The sequence below is a fragment of the Sorex fumeus genome, unplaced genomic scaffold (genome assembly GCF_029834395.1).
Source record: "Sorex fumeus unplaced genomic scaffold, SorFum_2.1 ptg000047l, whole genome shotgun sequence".
NCBI lineage: Eukaryota > Metazoa > Chordata > Mammalia > Eulipotyphla > Soricidae > Sorex > Sorex fumeus.
Genome location: NW_026606104.1, coordinates 37,471,785 through 37,499,309, shown reverse-complemented (window position 1 = coordinate 37,499,309; position 27,525 = coordinate 37,471,785).

Here is a 27,525-nt window from a genome sequence, read left to right as displayed (position 1 = left end):
TGCTCTTCATGTTGGTCTATAAACAGCCTGACCCTGTTAGACCTAGTCTTTGTCTGCTGGCTAAGCTGGAGAAAGCCACCCTGGGGGTAATGCCCAAGGACATGGGGCAGTGATGAGGAGCAGGGCCGGGTAACCCAGGAACAGCCTGCTGCTGGAGCACAGCTGGGCAGAGGGGATGGACAGGGATGCAGGGAAGGCGAGGGGTTGACCTGGGCCCTCTCTGGATAATTTGGGAAGGTCTGTATTTTTGCTGTGGTTTCAAAGCACCAAAAAGAAATTTTCTTTTCATTTTATATATTTTGGGGGGCTTCATGACTGTTGTAAAGGCCACTCTCAGTGGTGGTGCTTAGAGGCCTGGGGCTTAGAATTCAGAGGCTACCAGGACCATTTTCAGTGATGCCATCCATGCTGGGGATTGAACTCAGGACCCCACATGCTAGTCCTGTACTCTACCACAGAGTCACAGTTCTGTCCTCACCTAAAATTTTTCAAGGTGTGCGGCTTTCAATTGTCAAACATTTGGCAGGTTTGTCAACTCCAGCTCAAGTCAGAGCCCCTTCTCACTCTGTGTTACGGGGCTGGGGAGCAGTGGGTGATCTGGAATCTAACAGCTGTCTCCACAATGCTCTTTTCTTCATTGTCGTGAATTGTTGGTTAAATGCCTGCCTGCACTCTGAATGGTTCTCTGTGTGAGGGTGGGGGTGGGGAGATTAAAAAAAAAGTTGTTTATTCCACTTTTTTACCCCTTTCAAGCCCTGGGCAGTGCTGGCTATAGAAACATAATTGTTATGAGTAGCTACCTATTCATGAGTCCTGTCACCAGTCCTGAAAAGGTCTCTACTAATTTTTTTTTTTTGGTGCCTGGCAGTGCTCAGGGCTTACTTACTCTTGTATCTGTGCAGAGGAATCATTCCTGGTGGTGCTCGGGAGACACTATGTGGTCTCAGGGACTAAATCTGGGTCAGCCATTTACAAAGCAAGTGCTTTACCCACTGTCCTATCTCTTCTTCCCCTAGATCTCTACTTTTACCTTCACTTTGGGACAAAGAAAGTTTCAGAGAGGGCAAAAGTGGTGGCAGAGCTGGGGGAGGGGGGTGTGGCAAACAGAGATGACCCTTCTAACACCGGTGTCCTCGTCTCTAGTGCACAGTCTCTCCACCACATTGAACAACTGACAATGATGACGTATGGAGGTGGGTGGATGTGTCCCCAGGAAAGGACTTGAACAGTTCCCCTCTGCCTGCTACAGCTTGTTGGGGACAGAAAAGAAGATTGTCATCTGGGGCCAACACATCAGGGGGCTGGGATGAGGGTTGAAGATCCAGCAGACTCAGACGTCCTGGTGGGTTCACTTGCTGCCCCCTCTTGGGAGAGTTGAATCTGGTCTTTCTAGTAAAGTGTTCCCCAGCCATGGTGGGGGGGGGGTCCTTCTCTTCACGGGGAAGCATTCTTCTTAGGGGTGAACAGCTAGGATTGTCAGGGAAACTTACCCCTCCATTTCTCATGTCCTTGATGGCAGTCCTGTAGAATAGGTGGCATTGGCCCAATGCTCCTTCACATATTTGTCAAAAAAAAAAAGATAGAAAGATGCCATTTTGGTCCACGGGGGAGCTAAATAAGAGTTAATATTTCTGCTCTCTGTCCTGGTTTTACCTATCATTAATGCCTTAGCACAGGGGCTGGAGCAATAGCACAATGGGTAGGGCTTTTGCCTTTCATGCAGCCGATCTGGGTTCAATTTCCAGCATCCCATATGTTCCCCTGAGAACCACCAGGAGTAATTCCTGAATGCATGAGCCAGGAGTAACCCCCCTGCACTGCCGGGTGTGACTCAAAAACCAAATAAATAAATAAATAAATAAATAAACTACATTAAAAAAATGCCTTAGCACAAGTATGGTACTTAGTCAGAGCCTAGAGGATGAAGCTGGTGCCTGACTATAAGTCCTACTGCAGACGCCGTTGTTTGGGTTCCATGACGACTCAGTTTTCCCACTGATGTCCTTTTCCATTCCAGGATCCAGTCCAGACCCTCAGACTGCAGTGCAATTGTCCGTCCCCTGAACGACCTCTGGGCTCTGACGTCTTCTCTGTTTCTCCGTCTTGCTGGAGGTTTCCATGACCTTGAGGGTACTGGGGAGCAGTGATGGGACCAGGGCTGTGGCCTGGGGGAGGCGTCCACTGGAGGGAAAAGGTCTTCCTCATCATGTCATGTTAGGGGATACAGGGCACTTGAGGGACCTCACTGGAGATAGGAACTGGCCCACTTGGGGGTATTTGCCAGGTCAAGAGAGGGGTGCTTCCGTCCTGGTATGGAGGGATGTGTGGCAGATGTTTGCTCCTTTTCTCCTCACATGCTTCCTGGGGGATGATACTGATGATGAGGAGACCGAGGGCCAGAACGTGAATGCAGCCTGGCCGGGTCTGTAGTGCCCCCACAGCACTGGCTCTGGAGCTTGGCTCTAACTGGACAGATTCTCTCCAGGCCCCGCCTTGTTTTCTGACTGTGACCCGGTGCTGCTGCCCTCCCCTGTCTCACCAGGCTCCTGTGGCATCACAAAAGTGCCAGTTTCCCCTTCACCCCCACCTTGGCATGTCTCTCCTGAGCTCAACCGGCCACAGTCTCCTGGGTGCACCTGTTCACCTTCCCTCTTCACCCCTATGGAAGAGGCTCTGCACCCCTGAATGCTCTCTAGCCCCATGGAACTTCTGGGAGGCAGGCACCGGCCGACACAGACTCTTCATTTTCTTTTGTCTTGGCTGATTATTGCCTCCCTTGACTCGAATGTGAACTCCATGAAGACAGAGACCTTGCCTTGTTTGGAGCTGTCGCTGGTGCCTAAAATGGTGCGTGGCACAGACTAACCTCCTCAGCCCCCCACCCCACGCAGTGCATGCTGTCCACCCAGGTTCCTCCGTCATCACAGTCCGGAGGACACAGTCCAAAGACAGAGTCTAAGACACTTGCCTCCTTGCAAGAGGTGTCCTTGGTCTTGGGAACATGCATTTCACAAATGTCACCGCCATCCGCACACACGTACACACACAGAGAAACAAACTGCACTCACACAGGCTCACACATGCTCATAGACACTCAGAGACACACACACACACACTCATGATACAGACACACCAGTCCTGGGGGAAATCACTGATGCATGCACACATCTACTTGGCTTGAAGGATGTAGAGGGAATGAATAGAGAGAAATCAGGTGACGCTCCCCAGGGGAAGCAGTGAAAATATTATGCAATTGAATGTATTTATACACAAATAGTTTGCTCTGATCAGAGGCTCTGGGGAAACTGGAGTGTGTCTGGCCGTGTGAGTGGGAAGTAGACAACAGAGATTCCTCCGCTCCCCCTCTGTGGGAAAACAGCTCCAGGCACCTTTACAAAACGACATTTATCCGGGGCCTGCCCTGTGTCAGGAGCTTTGCGTGGCAGCTTCCTGCCGCTGCAGCAGAATGACTTGCCAAGAGTGGGGAGAGCTGGCGGTGGAAGAGCTGGGAGGGGACCCCAGTCTGTCTGCATCCCCTCCCCCCCATTTCCTGGCCCTGACTTGGACGCCAGCTGCCCTGGGTGGGGGACGGACTCTCTGCTGTGGGGGACAGGGGAGGAAGTCGCACCCTGTCATAGTGGGATGGACGGAGTGATTTTTCGTACACTCTGGCGTGTCCATCCAGCTTCCTGAACCTGGTGGCCCAGGATGGCTCCTAGGAGCCCGTTTCACCGTGGGACTTGTGACCCCTACCGGCACCGCTGCCAGGGACAGAGGCCTGGGACACGGAGCAGGAGAAACGCATTTCCGATTGTGTGTGTCAGCTCTGCGTTGGCAATGAAATGCCTTTTAATTTCATCGTCTGCTCTTTCTTTTGTCTCCATGAGTGGCGCTGTCTGGTGCCAGGAAGCCCTGGGCCACAGGATGTGTGTCGGAGAAATCCAATAGCGCCTTGATTGGGCTGGCTGCTGGCTCCCGGGTGCCCCCACCGCCTGGGAGACATGACTTCATTCAACGCAGCTCACCTGCAGCAGGAGGGGCAGAGGCCGAAGGAGAGGGGGGCATCAGGGTTCACAAGGGGTAATGGGGGCCTGTGAGGGTCAGTGTCCCGAGACTAGACTTACAGACCACAGCCTCAGCGAGCCCTGGCTATGCTAGATTTTGGTTTTCCTTCAGGAAAGTGGCAGGATTAAGCTAGATCAATGGATTTTATGTTTTGATGAAGATGTGGTGCAGCTTGGACCCTGTAGAGCTGGGGTAACCCCAGAGTTGTTTGCAGGATGGAGGCATGAAGTTCCCGGGATCAAATTGGGCTGTGCCCCTGACCTCTATGCTATCTTCTGGCCCGATTTATGCTTTTTATTTATTTATTATTATTATTATTATTATTTTTAGTATTTGGGTCATGCCTAGCTATGCTCAGGGCTTACTCCTGGCTTTGTGTTGAGGAATCACTCCTGGGATGGGGCACAGGGAACCATATGGGGTTCCAGGAATCAAACCCGCATCAGCTACATGCAAGACAAGTACCTTACCTGCTGTACTCATTCTCCGGTTCCCATTTTATGCTTTTAAACAACAGGAAGACCCCATCTCCCCATGTGAAAAGGGTTCCAGAAGGTTCCCCTGGGGTGCGGGTGGGGGTGAGGCTCAGCTCCTGGTCACATTGCCTTTTTGAGCTTTTAAGATGGCAGCTGGGGCCAGAGAAATAGTAGAAGGAGGGAGTGTAAGGGTCTTGTCTTGCATGCAGTTAATTCCAGTTCAAGCCCTCCATATGACATAGGGTTTCCTGAGCACTGTCTGGGGTTACTTCTGAGCACAGAGCCTGGAATATCCACTGAATATGGCCAGGTGAGGCCCAGCACCCCTTCCCACTAGAAAATGGAAAAGATGGCAGACCTGTTTCTACCTCAGGACTTTCCTTTCACACGGCTATTGTTGTGCCAGAATGTCCCATGTACAGCTGGCCTTGTTCTTGCCATTCTGCTCCAATATTGTTTCCTCAGAGAATCCCGGACCAGCCTGTGGAAGCACGTGAGCTCGCACCCAGAACCAATCTCTACCATATCTTTCTGTCTCTGTGTCCTTGGCCTCCATCGCTCTGTGATATATTTGTGTCTTTGTTTTTTTTTTTTTTTTTTTGGGGGGGGGATTACACCAAATAATGTTGGAATGGAGGACATTCCTGCTGGTGCTGAGGACGGAACCCAGGACTCCTACTTCAAAGCATGTGCTTCAGCCTTTGAGTCATCTCTCTGGCCCCTGTTAATGTATTTTTAATGACCCATTGGATTTGTTCACTTTGTTTTTTTCCTTCAATTTTTAAAAAATGTGTAATCATCTTACTCCCACTACCAAAAAGACCGATCTCTCTGCGCATTCCTCCAATCCCCCCTGCTAACCACCATGATGATCAGCAAGTCTGGGGTGAACACATCCCACCCATTTTATTTCAAACAGCATCATTTCATTGTTTCTTGCAGTCTAGTATTCCACCAAGCAACAACACTGCTGCGTCCTTCCCAGTCCCAGTTGTGGGTGTCTCTGCTGCTATGAATGATGCCGTTCTGAAAGGAGGCTGCCCCTCTTTCCCGAGTGCTTCCCTGTCCTTCTGGCTGAGATGTGGTCTTGTTGTCTTCTGTGGAATTTCCATTTTTATTTCCTTAAGGAAGTGCCACACTGTTTTCCACAAAGTCTGCCTCCATCTGAATCTCCCTGACACTGTCCCAGAATTCTGCTCTTCCCACAGCCTCGACAACACCTGTGAACCTCTTTGTGGTCTGTTTCTCATTGTCCTGCGGTTGGTTTTTGTTGCCCTTGCCCTTCTCTTTAGAGCAGGTGTGTGGCAGCAGATGCTCAGGAAGGCCCGGAGACGCTCAGCATCTATCTGGTGAATGACTGAATACAAGTCCAGGAGTGACTGTTGAGTGGATGTGGTGAGACTGGTCTGGATTGGAGGAGGTGTGAAGGTCCTGAAGTCTCCTGGTTCTGGACTACCCCTTATAACCTCCTTCTTCCTGCAGTCTTTAGGGTTCCCTCCACCTTCCCCCAGTTGGCAGGCAGGGAAGAGGGTGAGAAGCAGAGTTCAGTCTCAAAACTACTGGGACTTGATCTTGAAGGCTCCGAGCCCGCCCTGACTATACACAGAGACTCTGAATGCAGTCAGGCAGACAAGAAGTGCTGGGACTTCAGGGGCCTCTGGGGAGGTGGCTTTTAAACTGGTTTGGAGATCTGGAGACCATTTGATGACCTCTCTGAAGAGGGAGCAGAGGCCTGGGGAGAGTGTGGGCCTATTCCAGAGAGCTGCGTGCCCTCTGGGAGGAGCGGCAGGGCCTGGTGGTACCATGGGAGCTACCCACCAGCAGAGGGCCAGGTGATGTGTAAGAGGGGGCATTGATGCTTTGAGGGCACAGGAGGACCCTCAGAGACTTGCTGGTGGGCAAAAAATGGGATGCTGACACTGGAAAGGAGGCAGAGAGAGGGTGAAAGTGGTGGGAAAGAGTCCAAGACAGGGCGGTAGCTTCCAAACGTGTTTGTGGGACCCTGGGAGCCTTCTGGGTGATTGAGCAGAGACGGTGAGGATGGCTGGGCTTGTGGACAGAAAAAGAGGTTGGACCCGAGAGATGATGCAGCATTTGTCTTGCATGGGGAGTATTTGGGTTTGATCCCCAGTGTCCCATTTGGTACCCCAAGCATCAACAGAAGTGATCCTTTTTTTTTTCCTTTTTGGGTCACACCCTATGATGCTCAGGGGTAATCCTGGCTCTGCACTCAGGAATTACTCCTGGCAGTGCTTGGGGGACCATATAGGATGCCAGGAATCGAACCCGGGTTGGCCGTGTGCAAGGCAAACGCCCTACCCTCTGTACTATTGCTCCAGCCCCAGAAATGATTCTTGAGCGCAGAGCAAGAAGTAACCCCTGAGCATTGCCAAGTGTGGCCCAAAAACAAAAGCAAAAAAAAAAAGGGGTGCTTTTCCACCTCAGGAAAATAAGGTTTCACAACTCAGGCTCATCCCTGCCCCACAAACACCTGGGCCCCGACTCTAAACTGTCTCCTCCTGTTAGGTTAATGTGCTATTGGTCACTCAGGGCCCTGGGCAGGGAGCAGGCATGACTCAGTGCTGACTCATGCCCGCTGCAGCAGGCCCAGCCAGGGGACATTTTTGAGGAAAAGTAGCCTGTGGTGACAGGTTTGTGAAAGGCTGCGGTTCAGAAGGGTGAGGACAATCCCAGCCCACAGCTGCCCCTGGCCCACTCCTCCAAGCAAGCCTGAGCGCTTGCTGTGCTCTCGGTTAGATTAACCCAACTCAGGAGGAGACAACACAAGTGGGGTTTTGGCCACCGAGGGCAGCATTCAGGGGCTCCCCAGGGCTCTGTGCTCGGGAGTGCTCCCAGGAGTGCTCAAGAGGCCATGGAAGCAGCTGTGTGCTCAGTCCTTGTTGAGCCGCCTTTCTGGCCTTCTCAAGGCACGTTTTAAAGTTTCAAGGTGTTCCCTGGAGAGTGTGCAGCGCTTGCTAGAAATCGTGGATATTTTTTGGAGATCCTCAAGTGTGTTCTGGACCTTGAGTAAAGAACATTCTGGAATAAAATGACAGATATTGGGATTTCAGGCTTGTTCCAGGGCCCTGGTCTCTGTTTCAGAACTCCCAGGGATGTTTGATAAACCTGGGATGTGTGTTTGATAAACCTTGGATAACTCAAAACTCTGGGGACCTGTTGGAGCCGTGGGCCAGCTCCCCGTCATTCATCTCCTTGGACTTCTTTGCTGTGATCTGCCTTGTACACATGGTTACAGGGAGGTGGTTGCTATGGCAACAGTAACCATGGGGTGTATTCACTCCCAGAATTTGCTCGGTGCCTGTGACATTTTCGCTGGTGGAGAACCACAGTTAGCTCCTGAGGAGCAGGGAATCCTGCCAGCCCTGACTCTGTGGCTCCCTTCCCCCCAACCTTAAATAACCTTCATCCAGGCCCCTAGATCTGGCTGCCCGGCATTCCCTTGGGCAAATGAATATTCAAAAGCGGCCAAAAAGTGTATTCAAATCTTATAAACTTCTGCCTGGCTTGTTCTATTGAAATGCATCAGCATCTTCTATTTTGCTCCATTTATCTGCCTGGGAAGTGAAGGGTAATTCCAGGAGCTGAGAAGTGCTTTTCCCAAGATGCTGTAACATCCTTGGTGGAATGGATATGGGTGGGACTGGGCTCCCAGCTCTGTAGATTGGGCCAGAAGAGAGTCATTAAATCCAAGAATGCCAGAGTCAGCTGCTAAGAGTATGGTCCAGGGAGGGAGACAGCAGAGAAGTTACTGACCCCCAGGTTTCCTGATCCCCCAGGCCTTGGCACTCCTCCTGTTGCTCTAAACCAAGAGGGTGTGACCCCAGCTGCCATCCGCTCCCTACTCTGCGATGATGCACAGGAGTGAACTTGTCTAAATCCTTGCTTCTGGGGGCTGGAGCAATAGCACAGCGGGTAGAGTGTTTGCCTTGCAAGCGGCTGACCCGGGTTCGATTCCCAGCATCCCATATGGTTCCCTGAGCACCATCAGGGGTAATTCCTGAGTGCCAGGAGTAACGCCTGTGTATTACAGGGTGTGACCCCAAAAAAGCGAAAAAAAAAAATTAAAATAAAAAAAATAATAAATCCTTGCTTCTGTCTTCAAAATCACACATATCTATTAGGTTGAGAGCCATTGAGAATATTCTGGGCTCCACATAAGGGGAAATAGAGGCCCAGACACATAGGTCCAATGGCTTTTGATTAATGCCAAAATAGCGACCTGAATTTTAGTTTCCCAGTTTCCAGTCTGGAGCCCTTACACCTCCCTACTCCATACTATCTATTCATTTCACCCCCATCATTTGTCTACCCATATATAATCCATTTATTATCCATTCACCCTTCCTTCCTTCCTTCCTTCCTTCCTTCCTTCCTTCCTTCCTTCTTTCCTTCCTCCTTCCTTCCTTCCTTCCTTCCTTCCTTCCTTCCTCCCTCCCTCCCTCCCTCCTTCCTTCCTTGCTTCCCTCCCTCCTTCCCTCCCTCCCTCCCTCCCTCCTTCCCTCCTTCCTTCCTTCCTTCCTTCCTTCCTTCCTTCCTCCCTCCCTTTCTTTCTTCCTCTGACCTTCTATTCATCCACCCACCCACCCACGCTTTCATCCATCTATTCATTGTAGGTGATTTATGTAATGTGGGCGGAAGGCCCAGATTAGGTTCAAGTGAGGAGTCTGGCATCTTCCTCTTTACCCGCCTTGGTCCCTGGGAAGTGTCCTGGGAGGTTTAGGATTGATAGTGTCTCCTCTGAGCACCTATTCGATACAGATCTATGTCCCATCATTCCCACACAGTAATCTGACCCTGAGTCCCACTTGATCTTCATGGCATGGAAGTTTGTCCCTGTCACCTAAGGATTTCTCAGGGAGCCATGAGCTCTGGCTGGAGTGAGGAATTGCTTTTTGGAAGAGGAAAATCAGTCCTAATCTCTTCTCAGTCCATTGCCAAGCTTTGTAGAATAAAATTTGAGGAAGGAGATGAATAGTGAAGTAAGATAAGGATTTTTTTTTTAAATGAAGGCAGAGAAAGAGTTTCCCACTCAAGAGAGAATGTGGGCTTCTCCAGCATAGAGGGAGCCAAGTATATATCCTAAGTAGAGCTGCAGGCAAACCCCCAAAATGGATAATATGTGCCATCAAGTAAAATATAGTATACCACTCAGGCAGAGATGTGGGCAACCCCCAGAGTGGGGAAATGCACACCTTTTCCTCTGCCAAGTTAGTTTATATATAGTTTCTGCAAAATCCCCCACCTCAAAGTCTATTGTTAGGGTATAGTCGAGGGAGAGAGAGCTTGGGACGATTGTGGGTCCACTGGATTTTCTTAGCGTGGTCTTTGTTTCTGCAGTGGAGCCTCTCCTTCCAGGGGGTCCAGCCATGCTCTGAGCTTGGAATTCTGCCTCTGAAGGTTTTACAAGGCTCCTCAGGTGGTCAAAGGCCTCCAGGCTATAGGAATGTTTTTTGTGTCTTTCCCCAGTCCACACTTACTAAGGTCTCATCGCTCTGCTGGCAACAATCCATCCATTTATCTATTTATCCCTCCGCCTATCATCCACCCATCCACTTCCATCCACACATCCATGGATCCATTCTCCAGCCATCCGTTCTCAAAGACATTCAGTTTTTTGCTGAACGCCCTGTCTCACCTGAGGCTGAACATAACAGGAAGCTCATGGCTGGGCCTCCTGTTTGTGATCTGGGCCATCTGAGCCACCCCACTGCATTCATCTTCCTTTTTGACAAATAGACATTCTCTCATCCAGACCAACACGTGTCCACTGCCAACACACCAAGCACCTTTAGTTTATGATGTTTGCCTGGCTTAGAATGCTCTGCCGAGTATCCAAACCCAATCATCCGACTCATCCTTTCAGGCCACAAAACGGGTCCCTGCACAGAGTGTGAGCACTGACTTCCGAGCCCTCTCCTGAGAGGGGTCTCAAGAAGCATCCTGTTCCTTGTCTCTTCTTTCCCAGGCAGATCCATGTGGCAGTGGAGGGGACAGGAAGGGTGTTCTTCTCCCTAGGGATTCATTTCCTCAGCTGGCCAGAGGAAGGCTGGAGCACACACTGGCCCTTAGATATTTCCCAGGGAGCTGCGGCTTCCTAAGGGACACCCCACTTTCCAGGAAAACAAGGAAGCAGTCTACCTCTTTTTAAAAAATTTTTTTATTGAATCACTGTGAGATACAGTTATAAGCTTTCATGTTTGAGTTTCGTCATACAATGATCAAACACCCATCCCTCCACCAGTGCACATTCTCTACCACTAATGTCCCCAGCACCCCCCCATCCCAACCCTCCCCCTGCCTCCATGGCAGACAATTTCCCCCTTACTCTCTCTCTCTCCCTCTCTCTCCTTTTGGACATTATGGTTTGCAATGCAGATACTGAGAGGTTATTATGTTTGGTCATTTATCTACTTTCAGCATACATCTCCCATCCCAAATGATTCCTCCAGACATCATTGACTTAGTGATTCCTTCTCTATTCCAGATGCCTTCTCCCCCAGCTCATGAGGAAGGCTTCCAACTATGGGGCAATATTCCTGGCCCTCGTGTCCACTGTCCTTGGGTGTCAGTCTCATGTTATGTTATTCTATATTTCACAAAGGAGCACTCTGCCTCTTGACTGTCGCTCTGGCCTTTCTACACACCAGCCCCGAGTGGAGGCTGTGGGCGGAGGCTGGAGCCTCCAGCACCTGTTCCTGCCCTCCGCTCACTGCTTTGCCTCCCAGGGCTCAGATTGTTTTCCCTCGCAGTGTTTCCCTGAGAAAAACTCAGCACTGTCCACCTCTAGGTCAAAGCAGATACAGAGCACACGTGGCTCCCTCATGTGCCCAGCACATGGTCCAGCCTGAGACATATATGACAGCATGTGGCAATGTGGGACAGACACAGAGGCCTGGACTGTGGGACCCACAGGTGTTCATGCCCGGGCATGGCTGCGTTCCCCTCCTGCTCAGAGCCAGGGATCTGCTCAGGCCTGTGCAGTGGGTACATGGGCCCAAATATCGGCCCTGAGGAGGTCTGCGTGTGTGTGTGTGTGTGCGTGCGTGCGTGCATGTGCATTGTGTATGTGGGCTTGTGTTCATGCATGTGTCGAGCTGTGTGAGTGCAGAGTTGACACCCTATGAACGTGTGTGTCACTGAGTCCTTCCAACAGTCTGACACACAGACATGCAATAGGATTATTATGTCCCTTTCACAGATGTGGAGACTGAGGCTCAGAGAGGTCACATAACCCCCCCCCCACACACACACACACACAAGGAGGTTCCTGGTCTTGGAACCCAGGTAGGGCCTTCCCCAGCTCACACTCTAACCCCTGTGCTAATGTGACAGTGAAAGGGTGTTTGCAGGTTCTGTAGAGACCAACCTGTTCCTGCCTGGACCTTTGCTTCCTGCAGGCGTGAAAGAAGAAGGCAGTTTTGTGTGTGGGTGTGGAGATGGATGGAATGGACTGTGGGGGCAGCATGCAGTTTGAGCTCAATCAGAGGGTCCAGACCCCTGAGCTCACCTTTCTGGCTCTGTCCACTTCCAAGAACTTCCTCAAATCACAAGGGAAGCCTAGCTGAGCCCCTTCCCCCCAGACAGGGAGCCGAGCCACGCCCCCTGAGACTTGGTCATTTCCGGACCTTGAGAAAGTTCTCCTAGGCTGGAGTTCTCGACTTTGGTGGGTAGTAGAAGCTTGAGGTGTGGGTGTGGGAAGTGTTCGTGGCCCATATAGAGTACAGCTTCTTGGAGCCCGAGTGTTAGCAGGGCACTATTAGTGAGTAGGGCACTTGCCTTGCATGTGGCTTTTCAAGCTGCACCCCCCACTCCCCAAGCTCTGCCCCGACCCCGCCTTTCTGTTTTCTAGGAGTGGGAAGGTGGTGGCCACTCCCAATGGTGTTCAGGGGCCTGTGAGTGCTAAGGATCAAGTCCAGTGTCCCTGGTGTGAAGACGCACACCACCCTTGGAGCCATCTCTCCGGCCCCTCTTATTAAGATCACTTCAGGACAGATGGAGCCATCAGGACCACTGTGACGGCATAAAGGGCACCTGCCCTGAGTATCCAGCAGGAATGTGGGAATTCCCTGGGTCCAACATCTAGCTTGGCTGCTTCCGGGCTGTGGGATCTTGGACAAGTTTCTTCTCCTCTCTGATCCTTAGTCGTCTCCTCTGTCAAGTGAGGATAGGAGCTGACACCTAGCCCTGGAGTCATGATGGGAGGATTGTGTGAGTTAGTGCAGGAGGAGGGCCGTGGTCTCCCCGAGCACTTAGTTCCATCAGCACCAGCACCATCAGTGCAGCACCACTGTTGCTCGAGCTCTCCCATGCCAGGTTTATGTGGGGGCCAGACACGTCTTCTGGGCCTGGGGTGCGTCCTCTAAGGGCAGATGGGGTGTGCCATCTCTCTCTCTCCCCCCTCTTCCTCTCCCTCTTCCTCTCTCTCTATCTCATTCTCTCTCTCCCTCCTTCCCTCCCACTGCTGTAGTCTTCCTAGGCACTGTGGATGCTGCTTGAGTGTCCAAATGAGAGTCCAGTCCCCTTCTGGGTGGGAGCAGCTGTCTCTGTGAGTGGAATAAAGCCCATCGCCCAGTCCTATGGGGTGGGGGAGGCTGCTTGCTCTGTGCCAGGCCTGCTGCAAAGTAGGACAAGCCTCCCCAGGGGGGTTGCCGTGGCAACAGGCAAGTTCTGCTCCGATGCCCGGGGGCGGGGTGGGAGGCATGGCTGGGTTGCCGCCGCCTGGAGGAGTCAGAAGGCTATTGAAAATGACTTTCTGAGCTTTGGGGACTCATCTGTAAAATGGGGCTAAGCTGAGAAGAGTGCAGGTAAGGGGGTCCTGGATGGGAAAGGCTGAGAGAGCTGCTCTGGGCTGTCAACCTACCAGGATGAAGCAGAACAGAGAGAAGCCCTTGCACGGGCACTGGCTTGCCCCCAGCACCTGAACCAGCCCTATCTGCAGGTCCTGGTAAATAAGTGCAAAGTGAAGAATCAGTCCAATCAGAAAGCGGAGACTTGGGGCCAGAGTGATAGTACAGTGGGTAGGGCATTTGCCTTACACGGGGGTCAACATGGGTTCGATCCCCAGCATGCCATATGGTTTCACCTGTGCATGGCCAGGAGTGATTTCTAAGTGCAGACACAGGAGTAACCCCTGAGAACTGTCACTCCACAAGGTCCCGCTCCCCCACCACCCACCTCTCCCAACATTTGGAATTTTAACTGGCAAGGGGGGGTTGGGTTTCATCTGACCTTGGGAAAATTCTCCTAGGCTGGGGTTCTCGACTTGGATGGGTGGTAGAAGCTTGAGGTGTGGGTGTGGGAGGTGGTCATGGCCCATACAAAGAGTACAGCTTCTTGGGGCCAAAGTGTTAGCCCAGTGGGTGGGGCTCTTGCCTTGCATGTGGCTGACCTGAGTTCAATCCCCAGCATCCCTTATGGCCCCCTGAGCATTGCCAGGAGCCATCCCTGAGCACCTTCAGTGTGGCCCCCAAACAAAACAAAATACAGTTTCCTAGCAAACCCCAGCCCCGTCTCCTTCCCCCTAAAGCAGACACTGGGGTATAGCATTAGGGGTTTAACAAACTCTCACGAGACCGTGAGTGGAAATTTCTGCTCCAACCTCCTGAGAACAGAGTGGTTGGGTCTCTGTGTCCAACTTCAGGTCTGGTACTTCTTAGGCTCTGCGGAGGACTGAGGTGCAGGGGTATGAGGGGCTGCTTTAGCACTGGCGCCCCTCTGCCCTGGCCTTGGCTTCTGTCCTTCTCCATCCCCACACTGTGTGCAGACTACCAGGAAGGAGCCAGGCCACCACACTAAACTGGCCCAAGTTTGAAGCTGGGCTCCTGTCTAATGTCTGGGGCTAGTAACTTCACCCTCCAGAGCCTCAGTCTCTCTCTCTCTCTCTGTCAAATGGGCATGATGTGACACATTTTAAGTGCTTCAGAATGAAGACTTTGCAGCCAGAGAGACCTGATTTGACACGCAGTTCCCCTGGGCTGCCAGCAGTGTGACCCCAGTGAGCGACTTCCCCTTTGTGAGCTCTGGCATCCTCATCTGTAAAATGGGTACTTAAATCCCAATCTCAAGGAGATCATGGTGAGGATAAGTGTGGGAGCCAGACAGGGGCTGGGCTCAAAGGTAGGTCCTTCCACAGGGGAGCAGTGGTGGGGTGACTTAGACCCCAGTGCCAGAGGGAAGTCTGGGAGCTTTGCCAGGAAGGGTACCCAGAACAGGGGCAGTACAGGGGAGAGTGTTTGTTTGAATAGCCGGAGGAGCGAGGAGAGCAGGGGCCTCTGGTGTCTGTCCATTAGCCAGTTCCTGCTGAGTCCAAGGGAGTCGGAGGCTGGGGAAGTGATGAGCCATCGCAGCTGGGCCATACTTTCTCTGCTGAAAAGCAATTTCCAACTCGTTATCTTAATGGGCCTTCACAACAACCCCGGTAATTGTTTGCCCAGGGATCAGGCTTCCTGTTTCAGATGGGGAGATAAGAACCCAGAGAAGTCAACTGGCTTAACAAAGGTCACACAGCACGGGGGTAACCAGTGGGAGGGAGAGCAGAGGGTCACTGTGGTTCCAAAGGATGGCCCTGGGTCATGGGGACATCCCTTCTGACACCGTCTCGCTCAGTTCCGTGGTCTGCAGAGCTCTGAAATCAGATGTGTGATTTGTACCGGGATTCCTTGGCTTCTTCATCGTGTCCCCAGGAAGCCTGCACTTCAGGCCTGGAAGTCTGGGGGTCTTCATCTGTTCCCCCCCCCCCACAGTAGTTCCTGTCGTGCAGGGTAGTTTGGGGGAGCAGCTCAGGGATGGGAGGAACACAGTGCCGGCCAGTACTCCCAGGGTCTCTGCACCCCTAGGTTCACTTTTGGTGTCTGGGCCTCAGTTTTGTCATCTGCCAAATGGGGTTGCTGTCTACCCAGCTCTTCTCTTGTGTTAGTCCCTCTGCTAGTTGCCGGCAATTCTTGCTTTCACTTGTTAGCCCAGTCACCCGGGAGCTGCTCTATCCCTTTCTTCGACGAGAACACAGATAGCACCAAGAGTGTCTAGGTCTGGTTCCTTGGCTTACCATTGAGTTAGAGTTCAGAGCCCACAGCTCCCAGGGGACCTGCCTTCTGCCTTCCTTTAGGGTTGATCATCTTGCCAGAGAGCCTGTGGAATTGGGGGCTTTGATTGGGTCCAGGTGGATCAAGAACCTGCACCCTCAGGACCCTCTCCCCTCCCCACAGATGCTGGCCTCCCTCTGTGCCCTGTGCTAGATGGCGATTTAGCCCCACCCAGGGCCTCTGCATGCTCCTGACAGGTCCCAGGCCCCAGACCCCAGTGCTGGTCAGGATCCTTTTTTTCTGGGGTGGGAGGTGAGTGCTTGGTGGCTCCCCACCTTTAAATCTGCACATCGGGCTCCCGTTCCAGAAGGAAGCAGCAGGTTATGCAACTGGGATTGGGTTATGTAAGGAGATGGCAGCCCCTGTTGGCGCTGGGGGTCCCAACCTCTGAAGCACAGCCAGCAGAATCTCCACCCAGCTCACTCATTCACCCCAAGACTGGGAACACAGCTGGGTCGGGGCAGGCCGAGGAGGCAGAGGAAGGAAGACAGGGCTGGAGTCAGGGATGCCGGGGGGCCTGCTCACTCCTGAGTTAGTCAAATATGACTTGTCTTTCTAGGAAACACCAGTGGGCCCAGGTTCAATCCCTGGCACCCATTATGGTCCCCTGAGCCCTGAGTGCAGAGCAGATATAAGCTCTGAGCATTACCTGGTGTGGCCCCCAAACAAACAAGCAAACAGAAAACAAGGTGGGATGGTCCTGGTGATCTCTAGGGACCTCTGAGTTCTGGAGTATGGCAAGATTTCCAGGGTTTGAGTCTTGGACTATTGCCAGCTGGTGAGAACATGGCCTCTCTCTCTCCTCCACTCTGGTTTGTCTAGAGAGATGTGCGCCATTGGTGATGACCATAATCTGGGGAGTGCCTGGACTTTGGAGTTATGGACATGGCAGTCTCACCACCCTTCGCTGCTCCCCAATTGGCCCTTCAGAGACCAGCCCCAGCACAGCCCAGAAACCAGAGCAGAGCTGTCACTGCCTGAACCCACCCTGTCCCCACAGAGTCCCCTCCAGAGCCCTCCCAAGCAGACTCCATTACTTTCGCAGAGAGGGGCTGAGGCTTAGAATGGCCAGTCAGTGGCTCATGGGATTGGGGTTTGGGCCTGGTCAAAGCCCAGAGCCTATACCACAGGAAGTTGGACCTGGGCAGGCTGTCTCTGGGACCCTGGGAAGCGGGGGATGAGGAGGCAGTGGCCAGACAGCGTGAACGGCCCTGGTCTGTGCTCTCACCTCTGAGGAATGTCCATCCCCCTCACTAGCCATCCTCGGGTCTTCTGGGACTTCCCACCCCCCTTGTTCCCTTCATGCCGCCCACGGTGGCCATGATGGCATCTGGGAAGTGGGCAGCGAAGCCTGCGGGCTGTGTGGGCAGTTGGCGCGGAGGGAACTTGGGCACTTGTATTTTTAAACCCCAGCACCGGCCAACCTTTGATGTTGGCTCAGCGAGCTCCAAGGGGGGGCTTCTCTAGGTATTGTTGGAGTTGTGGAGTGGGGTGGTTGAAGGGTGAAGGGGTATCCTTGGCACAGAATCGGGTCTCTTACAACCAAGGATATGCTCTACCCTGTGGTGGTCAGCAGCCTGAGCAGATGCCAGGAAGCAGCAGGCAGGTCTGAGGTGACAGGATAAAGCCAGGGCAGAGGGCAGAGTGCCAGGGCAGAGGGGAGCCGTGGGGACAGGGTGCAGGAGACAGAGGTTTCTCAGGGAGCACAGCACCCCACTCTCAGGCCCAGGCAGGCCCAGACTGGAGATGGAGAATGTCCAGATCCTGGCGTGTGTTAGAGGCGGGTCAGGACTTGAACCCAGAGCTCATGTTCCTCAAGTAGCAGAATTATGTGGACACCATTTCTGTCTGAGTTCCCAGGAGATGATGGAGTGCCTGTTGTGAGACAGGCAGTTTCACCTGTAGGAGGAGGCGGGAGGATGAGGGAGAGGAGGAGAGAAATAGGGAGGAGGAAGAGAGAGAGGTGGAGGAGGGGGAGAATAAGAGGAGGAGGAGGAAGAAAGGGGGAGGGTGAGAAAGGGGGAGGAGGAAAGAAGAGAAAGGGAAGGAGAGGAGGAAGGGAGAGAGAGAAAGGAGGGAAGGAGGAGGAGGAGGAGTGGAGGAGAGGGGGATGGAGAGGCAGGAGGCATGCCCACATGTGCCACCCTGTAGAAGGATCTGTGCAGAGCCTCGCAATGGGCACCGGATGATCCCAGCAGAGGATGGCATCCAGGGCTGCAGCAGCCTCCAAGCCTGCCCCCCAATGCCTTCCCTTCTTATACATGAAGCATTGGTCTATTCCCTTACCTCTGTCCATGTTGCTGTTCCCTCCCACCAGGGACCTCCTAGTCACTAAGGTGGTCCCAGCAAACAGCACATGTCCCACATACGGGAAGCTCTGGCATTGAATGGTGTGAGGGGATATGTCTCTCTATCTCTCTGAGTTCATCCATGAAATGGGCTAATGTGGTGATTGGAGGCAGACAAGAGTTCCACCTCTTCTACCTTTGTATTCACAGGCTGTTAGGAGAATTTGGTAGCCTAGCTCCGGAAAACTAGAGGAAACTTCCAATAAAGGAAAACTCTTAGGGAGAGTCATGGATACATTCACCCCAGAATCTGTACTGAGCCCCCACTGTGCACTGCAGTTCTGCTGGGCGTGAGGACCGAGACAGGACTTGAACCTGAGTGCTCTCAGTATTCTTTCTTCTTTCTCCAGCCATCACCCCCTTCTCTGTGACCAGCATCTTCATCAGTTTTGTCTCTCATCACCATCAGCAGCACCGCTGCTTCCTTCTCCTGACATCTTTCTCATCTCCACCATCATCCTTTGCATCAGTGCCATCATCCCTGTCATTAGCACCATTCCCATCATTGTCATCAGAGTCACTACCACCATCACCTTCATCACTTCTCTCTTCTTTCCCGAATATCTGCTGGGAACCAGAATCCAGAATGCTGGAGCCTGAAGAAGGAATGTTGTCCTGGAGTGCTGTCCAGGGCAGCGGGTCTCCTAGAAGAATTTCCCCTGAAGGAAGTCATATCTATGTTCATAGATATTTTTTGTTTCTTGGTTTCTTTTTCTTTCTTTTTTTTCCTTTTTCCATCACACCTGGCGATGCACAGGGACCACCAGGGACCTCCTAGTCACTAAGGTGACTTTGCTCCTGGCTTTGCACTCAGGAATACTCTTGGCAGTGCTCGGGGGACCATATGGAATGCTGGGAATTAAACCCGGGTCGGTTGCATGCAAGGCAAATGCCCTACTCGCTATGCTATTGCTCCAGCCCACTATGTTCATGTTTATGTTTAACCGACACCCTCAGATACGTAACAGTCTAATCCAACTAAAGAATGTTTGCTCTTCTCCTAATGTTCACTTGTTCTAATAAATAAATACCATAAGCTGAGGATAGTGCAGCCAGAGGTCTCAGCCCACGAGGATGTCAGCCCCTTGACCCCAGGCTTTTTCTCTTATTTCTGTCTCTTTTCTTTTTTTTCATTTTTTTATAATTTTATTTATTGAATCACCATGAGAGCAGTTACAAAACTTTCGGGCCCAAGTCTTAAGTCTCGGTCATACAATGAAACACCCGTATCTTCACCAGTGCCCATTCTCCACCACCAAAAACCCCAATACACCTCCATCTCACACCCTCTCCCTACCTGTGGGGCAGATGATTTCCACAATACTCTCTTTCTACTTTCATCACATTTAATATTTTGACACCAGACCCACCATTATTATTTGGGATTTACCCCAACACTCAGATCTGCTGAAAAGGCAACAGTAGACAATTTGTTTTCTATTGCTGGTTAAGAATAACATATGATGTCGCATGGCTGCAGTAGTGGCTGCATGATTTTTAAATTCTGAAATTTTAATATTTAAATCTGGACGAATTTTTGCCAAAACCAGCTGGGTTCTGAGATTTTTTTCCTGAGTCTCTGGGATCATGGCCATTAAGAAGCTTGATCAAGAGCCAGAAAGGCCGTTCATGGGCGGTGACTTGGGGTCTCGTTGGAACTGGGAGGAAAAGGCCGGCTTCACCCCCATCCCGTGAGGCTCCACGTGCCTTGTCACTGAGGACTCAAACCTGATTTCCCAGTGGCCTCTGGAGGATGGTGGTCACCGAGCCACCTAGGGGGAACAGGTGGAGGGAAGCACCCTTTCCCCCCTGGGGTGGCCCAGTGACAGTAACCTACTGCAGGGTCTGGATGCGTTTCTGCCAAAAGCCGCTGGACTTTGAGATTTGTTTATGAGTCTCTGGGATCATGGCCGTTAAGCAGCTCAATCAGGAGCCAGAGAGGCCGTTCATGGGCGGTGACTTGGGGTCTCATTGGGACAGGGAGGAAAGGGCCAGCTCCACCCCCATTCCATGAGGCCCCGCGTGTCTCGCCACTGCGGGCCCAAACCTGACTGTCCAATGCCCTCTGGAAGATGGCAGCCACCGAGCCACCAAGGGGAGCAGGAGGAGGGATAGCACCTTTCCCTTGGGGTTGGCCCAGCAACAGTAGCCTACTGTGGGGTCTGGACACATTTCTGCTAAAAGCTGCTGGGTTTTGAGATTTGTTTCTGAGTCTCTGGGATCATGGCCATTAAGCAGCTTGATCAGGAGCCAGAGAGGTCTTTTGTGGGCGGTGATTCGGGATCTCATTGGGGTGGGGAGGAAAGGGCTGGCTCCACCCCCATCCTGTGAGGCCCTGCGTGTCTCATCACTGCAGACCCAAACCTGATTGTCCAGTGGCCTCTGGAGGATGGTGGCCACTGAGCCGCCAAGGGGGAGCAGGCTGAGGGACAGCACCATTCCCCCCTTGGGTGGCCCAGCGACAGTAACCTACTGCGGGTCCGGATGCATTTCTGCCAAAAGCCACTGGGTTTAGAGATTTGTTTCTGAGTCTCTGGGATCATGGTTATTAAGCAGCTTGATCAGGAGCCAGAGAGGCTGTTTGTGGGCAGTGACACGGGATCTTGTTGGGGTGGGGAGGAAAGGGCTGGCTCCACCCCCATCCTGTGAGGCCCCGCATATCTTGTCACTGCGGGCCCAAATCTGACTGTCCAGTGGCCTCTGAGGATGGCGGCCACTGGGCCTCCAGAGTGAACAGGTCAAGGCATAAAACCTATTCCCACCTGGGTTGGCCCAGCGTCGGTAACCTACTGCAGGGACCAGATGCATTTCTGCCAAAAGCCGCTGGGTTTCAAGATTTGTTTCTGAGTCTCTGGGATCATGGTCATTAAGCAGTTCAATCAGGAATCAGAGAGGCCATCCCTCCAATTATGTAGCTGAGCCCGAGGTGGTTTGTGGGTGTGTTTCCCACATACCTAACTTTTGGCTGTTTACTTTCTTGGTAAACTTTGCCCCAAGTTTTTGGGATCTGGCCAATGGCACAGCAGCAATTTTGGGGTACCTGGAAGTCTGAAGGCGCTATCAGGCTGCTGATGCACTTGCCTCACAGGTATAGATTGACCTGCTGGCAGCACCATACCCCCTCTGTCTTCTTTCTTAATCCTCGTGGCGTCCCTGCTTCAGGCCTGTTCACCCAGGGGCTGCCCCTCTGGGGAAATTCTACAAATATGAGATGTAAACCCTGGGCCAAGTCCTTTTTTTTTATTGTTCCATTAATTTTCACCCAAAATAAAATATGAACAAAAATCCACTTGCCCTCTCTGGAAACTTTTTACTTCTACCATGTGCACGTGACCCTCATTTTACTGAGGCTGAGACAGTAGCATTCCCTAGCTAAGACTTTACCAAGGAGAGAAGTTGAGTCCTGACCGCTCTTGGTTAGTTCCTCCAGCAACACAAAGCTGATTAGGGCTTCGGGGTCAGCTTGTCCTGAGGCTTCTCCAGGTTTGCTTCCTTACTATTCACACTCCCTGCCAAGAACTGGGAGGAGTTTAGTTCTCTTCTGAGTCCCCATGGCCCAGCAGAGAAAACACCAGCATTTTCCCTGTGAATTTTATTTAAAATCTATCTGCTGAGCAAGAGGACCTAGAGAAGACTTGAACCCAGGAGATGAAAAGACCCTTCCATGACTCTGCTTTTTTTCTTTTTTTCTTTTCTTTTCTCTTCTTTTCTTTCCTTTCCTTTTCTTTTCTTTTCTCTTCTCTTCTTTTATTTTCTTTTCCTGAATCAATGTGAGATAGTTACAAGCTTTCATGCTTGAGTTACAATCACACAATGATCAAATACCCATTCCTCCACCAGTGCACATTTCCCACCATAAATCTCTCCAGTATACACCCCCTTTCCACCCTCCCACTGCCTCCACGGCAGACAATTTCCACCATACTCTCTCTCTACTTTTGGGCATTATGGTTTGCAGTACAGATACTGAGAGGTTATCATGTTTGGTCCTTTATCTACTTCCAGCACACATCTCCCATCCCGACCGATTCCTCCAGCCATCATTGACTTAGTGATCCCTTCTTTATTCCAGCTGCCTTCTTCCCACCTGCCCCATCCCCGCTCATGGGGCAGGCTTCCAACTATGGAACAATCTTCCTGGCCCTTATGTCTACCGTCCTTGGGTGTCAGTCTCACGCGGTGTTATTTTATACTCCACAAATGAGTGCTGTCCTTCCATATCAGTCCCTCCTTTTCTGACGCATTTCACTTAGCATGATACTCTTCATGTCTATCCACTTATAAGCAAATTTCTTGACTTCATCTCTCCTAACTGCTGCATAGTATTCCACTGTATAGATGTACCAAAGTTTCTTTGGTCATCTGTTCTTGGGCACTTGGGTTGTTTCCAGATTTTGGCTATTGTGAACATTGCTGCTGGAGCGATAGCACAGTGGGTAGGGTTAGCCTTGCATGCAGCAGACCTGGTCAGCCCGGGTTCAATTCCTTCACCCCTCTCGGAGAGCCTGGCAAGCTACCGAGAGCATCTTGCCCTCACGGTAAAGCCTGCAAGATACCAGTGACTTATTCGATATGCCAAACAAAGTAACAAGTGTCACAATGGAAACGTTACAGGGCCCGTTTGAGCAAATTGATGAACAACGGGAGGACAGTGACAGTGATAGTGTGAACATTGCTGCAATGAACATATAGGCACAGATGTCATTTCTACTGTGCTTTTTTACACCCTTGGGATATATTCCCAGAAGTGGTATTGCAAGGTCATATGGAAGCTCAATTTCTAGTTTTTTTTGGGAGGGGGCTCACACCCGGTGATGCACAGGGGCCATTCCTGGCTCTGTACTCAGAAATTACTCCTGGCAGTGCTCAGGGGACCATATGGGATGCTGGGATTCGAACCCTGGTCGGCTGCATGCAAGGCAAACACTCTACCTGCTGCACTATTGCTCCAGCCCAATTTCTAGTTTTTGAAGGACTGTCCATATTGTTTACCAGAAAGGCTGGACTGACTCTTTGCTTCTATTATCTGCTGCTCCTGCCACAGAGCAGGGACCAGAGAAAGAGCAGAGTTTGTTGAGTCAAAGCTGTTCAGAGAGGCTCTCTCTGAGTTGAAGAAGAAACCTATAGAAACCAGTGCCCACCGGACCTCTCCCCAGGGCTCCACCCAGCTCCTCTGTGTGTGTGTGTGTGTGTGTGTGTGTGTGTGTGTGTGTGTCCTCTTTCTGCTCTGAGCTGGGGTGCCCGCCAGCTGTCAGGCAAGTGCTGGGCAGATCCTACTGAAGGGAGAGCACACACCTTAGGCCTCACTCAGAGGATCTCAGGGAAGACGGGGCCCCTTTCTGTGTACAAAGGGACAGCCCCGTGCACCCTCTGGGTATGCTCCAGAAGTCAGCTTCACTAGGTTGGGGGAGGCAGATGAAGGATGGAGGAGGCTTGCAGGGGTTGGGCCTTTGGTACACAAGTGGAAATAGCAGTGTGCGTGTGTGCCCGTGTATGGGAAGATGTGGAGGGGTGCATCCTACTTCTCTGGCTGCCCCAGGTGGGATTCCTGAAGCCAGTATGTGTTTATCACTCTGTGCTTAACATTGTCTGACAGGATGGAGAAATGAGTGAGTGAGTGCCTGAGTCAGTGCTTGTCTGCATAGTCTCAGTATTCCCCTCATCCCATCACTCGCCCTGCCACTATGGCAGATGATCTCCCCCATACTATCTTTTCTATTGCTTATTATGAATAGCAGAAGATGTTGCGCACTGCAAGAGTGGCCACATGCTCCTGGAATTCTAAAGTTTTAGATAATTAAGAGTCTGGAGAGATCTCTGCAGCGAGCTGCTCAGTTCGGAGATTCCATGGTGTGTCATTGGATCATGGCTGTTAAGGACCTTAAGTAGCAACTGGAGGCAATTTGTGGGTGTAACTTCCAGGGTCCTATGGGGATGGGAGGATGAGAAGGACCAGCTCATCCCCTTCCCTTGAGGCCTGGAATTTGTTATCACTGAACTCATGTACCAAGAAAGAAATTAAATGGCCAAAAGTTAGGTATGTGGGAGCCACACCCACAAACCACCTCCAGCTCAGATATACAAGCTCATTATTTGGCCTTATTTCAGAGACCCATAAATCTCGAAAGAGATAAAAATCCATAGTTAGGGCCGGTGGCATGGCGTAATGCAGGTGAGCAGGCATGCCCCGCAGGCCATAGGCCAATAGTTTGTTTCTCTGGAAAAGATGGAAACAAGAGCCATGATCCAAAGACACAAAAGAATCTCCAAACCGAGAAGCTCGCTGCAGAGATGTCTCCAGACTTTAAAAGCCAGGCCAACTTCACTGTGGGCCTTATACGGGGGCCTCAGATGGGGGCAGGCATCGTTCCTCCACCTGTCCCCTAAAAACCCCAGTGACTACCAACTTCCAGAACCTAATGAGGAGTGCAGGTACATGGGTTCAGTGATGGCAAACTCCAGGCCTCAAGGGATAGGGGATGGGCCGGTCCCTCTCAGCCCCCCTGCCTCATGGGACTCTGAAGGTCATGCCCACAAACTGCCTCCAGCTGTTACTTGAGCTCCTTAATGACCATGATCCAGAGACACACAAAAGAATCTCTGAACCTAGCAGCTTGCTGCAAAGATGCCTCCAGACTTTAAGCCAGGCCGACTTTACCAGGTGCCTCAGACAAGGGCAGGCGTTGTCCCTTCACCTGCTTCCTAAAAACCCTCGCGGCTGCCAGCTTCCAGAACCCAACAAGAAGTACAGCCTCGGAACTTTAGATTGGAAGCTCTCTTTGGTACCAGCTTGGAGGGAGGCTCATTTGCATGAGTGGCCCAAAGACATGCGGGAAGCTCCTCAAGTCCCCACAGGGTTAGGCTGGGTTGGCCTGGAGTAAGTGAAGCTCCGACTTTTGAGGAAGAGGCCTTTCTCCTTCCTTCTGCCAGCTTTGGAGAGACGGGGACCAGATGGGACACAGCTACTCTCATGAGCCAAACATCTGGACAATGTACTTATTAACCCAGTTCACACTAACTCTAGAGTATAGGGCAGCAGATGGAATGATCTAGATTGGCAGTCCCAAAGAATTCTCGAGAGCACCCGGTTATGCTTTCTGGCATCACTGTTGGCTTCACGGCTGGGTAGCAAATACTTCTTGAATGAATAAATTAAGTGGGCAGGAATATGACTCTTAGCAAAAAGACCCTGATCCCAGGCCAAAGCCAAGAGTGGGGCTGGGAGTGGGACGAGTGCTCTTGGCGTCACTGTCCTGGGAGCCCTGCCCCCAGCTCTCACGCTTGCTCTCTCTGGGCTCAGGATGGTACCCCACAGAGGCTGATGATGTGCTCAGCACGAGTGAGTGCCTGAGTCTTCCCATTCGTGAACAGACCCTGTTGAGCACCTCCTGTGCCAGGCATTCCATGGCACACAAGCCAAACGCTTCATCAGCATGGGGCTCGGTTTAGTGCTCACCAGAATGAGTCAGAGCTCTGAGGGGGCAGGGCATTTGCTGCTGCGGTGGTTTTCGAGGGTTTGTGCCACGGGGCATTTGCAGGTGCCAGTGGGAGCTGCCTTAGAGCTGAGACCCTCCAGCTGTTTCTGGGAGGAAAGGGGTGAAGAGAGGACAGCAACTCCCCAGGAGGAACCTAGAGAGAGAAATCCTGTTTATTGAGCGCCTGGGACACACCGGCCTCTCTCTGAGGTCTCCGCCAAAGAGAGATGCATGGGCTCCTTTTCATTTGCTCTGTTTTGTGCGGAAGGAACAGAGACCTGGAGCTCCTGCGACTCATCCCAGGACATGTGGGTACAGCAGGATGGATCCAGGATTTGAATCTGAGTCCATGTAATTCTAAGGCCTGAATGCTAAACCACTGCCCCCCGCCCCCACCCATCCCAGTGACCATGGCAGGAGGTGCAGAAAGCTCCCGGGGCTTCTGAGAGCTGTTCTGGCTGTGTCTTGGCCCTAAAGCACTCCTGTTCTTAAACATGGAGACTTCTCGGGGAATTTCAGGTAGAAAAGCCACCGGTTCCTGCTGCTGACCCATGGAGAAGGCCATTCTGCAGTGTAGCATATGGCTGCCTGGGCCCAGCATGGATCCCATCCATTCCCACAAATCATGGAGTAAAAATTACCCATGGCTGCAATTTCTAAATACCACCCATCTCTTGGAGCTGCAGGGGGAAGTGCTGAGAGCGTCAGGGGAAAGCTGGCAACCCCACAGCTGCTGGGCTGGGTGTGCCGCTAGGGTAGAGTGACTCAGTGGGGTCCCTATGATGGCAGGAGAAGTCACTGGCAACTTCAAGGATTGATGGATCCACTCCTGCTTGGTTTTTCCGAATGTGCACTGAGTCGTCTCCTCATCCAGGGGCCAGTCGAGAAACCAGAGAAGATCATCACAATAAAATAGTCATCAGAGCTGGTCCTCACTGAGCCCGTTCTACAGCCCAGGAGTGGCACTGGGTTCACCTCCTTTTTATGAAAGGGGAAACAGACTCAGGTTTGTCCACTCACTCAAGGTCACCCAGTTGGTGTTTGGGAAGCAACCACAGAACAAGTTCTGATTGTTGGCATGTCTGCCACTTACCAACATGCTACCCGTCCCTCCTATCCTCCTCCCTTTGAGACTTGGGAGCACTGATTCAGGTGCAGCAGCAATGAGGGGGCTCAGGACCCAGGAAAACAAAATGCAGTTTTGTGAAGGTCCCCGAGCCTGTGTCCTGCTGCGTGTTCTGGGGCATTTACACAGCTTCCCTGCTCCCCTGCCCTCAGAATCATGCCAGGCACGCTCTGTACTTAAGCCCTCACCTGTCAGCCATCGCTGGTGATTCTCTGTTCTCGCACCCAGCAGTAGCGTGTGTGAGTTTGTGCCAGACTCCATTCAGAGGGGCACCTGATTTTCAGTGGTGTTTACTGGGCTCTAGGGAAGACCCTGAGAGCTTGCCCCATATCCACAAATCAGGTCCCCACAATCTTAGACTATCCCCAAGTCATGGATCCAGAGAGCACCAGGTTGCTGAAACTTCCTCCCCTTGATTCCAGACCCTGATGCTCTCTTCTCTCTCTTCCTCATGATAACCCAAACCATGTGTTTTGGTCACATGGTTCAGTATGAAGATAGCTGGGTTCACAGGTGGCAGCATCAAAATCCCGGGCTTCTACCCAAATCACCTGACTCGGGTCTTCACAGGCCCTCCTGGGGACTCTGGCATCCTGAAGAATTTGAATCTTGAAGCCAGACTGCCCCAGTGGAGAAGGGATTCCAGCTCTGCCACATACCAGGCAATACATTATCAACTTGCTGTGCCTCTGACTCCACATCTGTGAAATGGAAAGCAGGGCAGTTCCCCTCCGCCTTTTTTTTTGAGAACTAAGTGGGTCAGTACAAAGTGCCTGAGCCCCCTGGCCCAAGAGCACTTGCTGACTGTATCACGGTCTATGACACTGGCAGGAACCCAAGAGCATCAGGGAGAAGCGAAGCTGAATGGACCAGCAGCCTGGAGGTGCTGGAACCACAGCTACCTCCCAGGGCCACTGGCGGAGCACAAAGCAC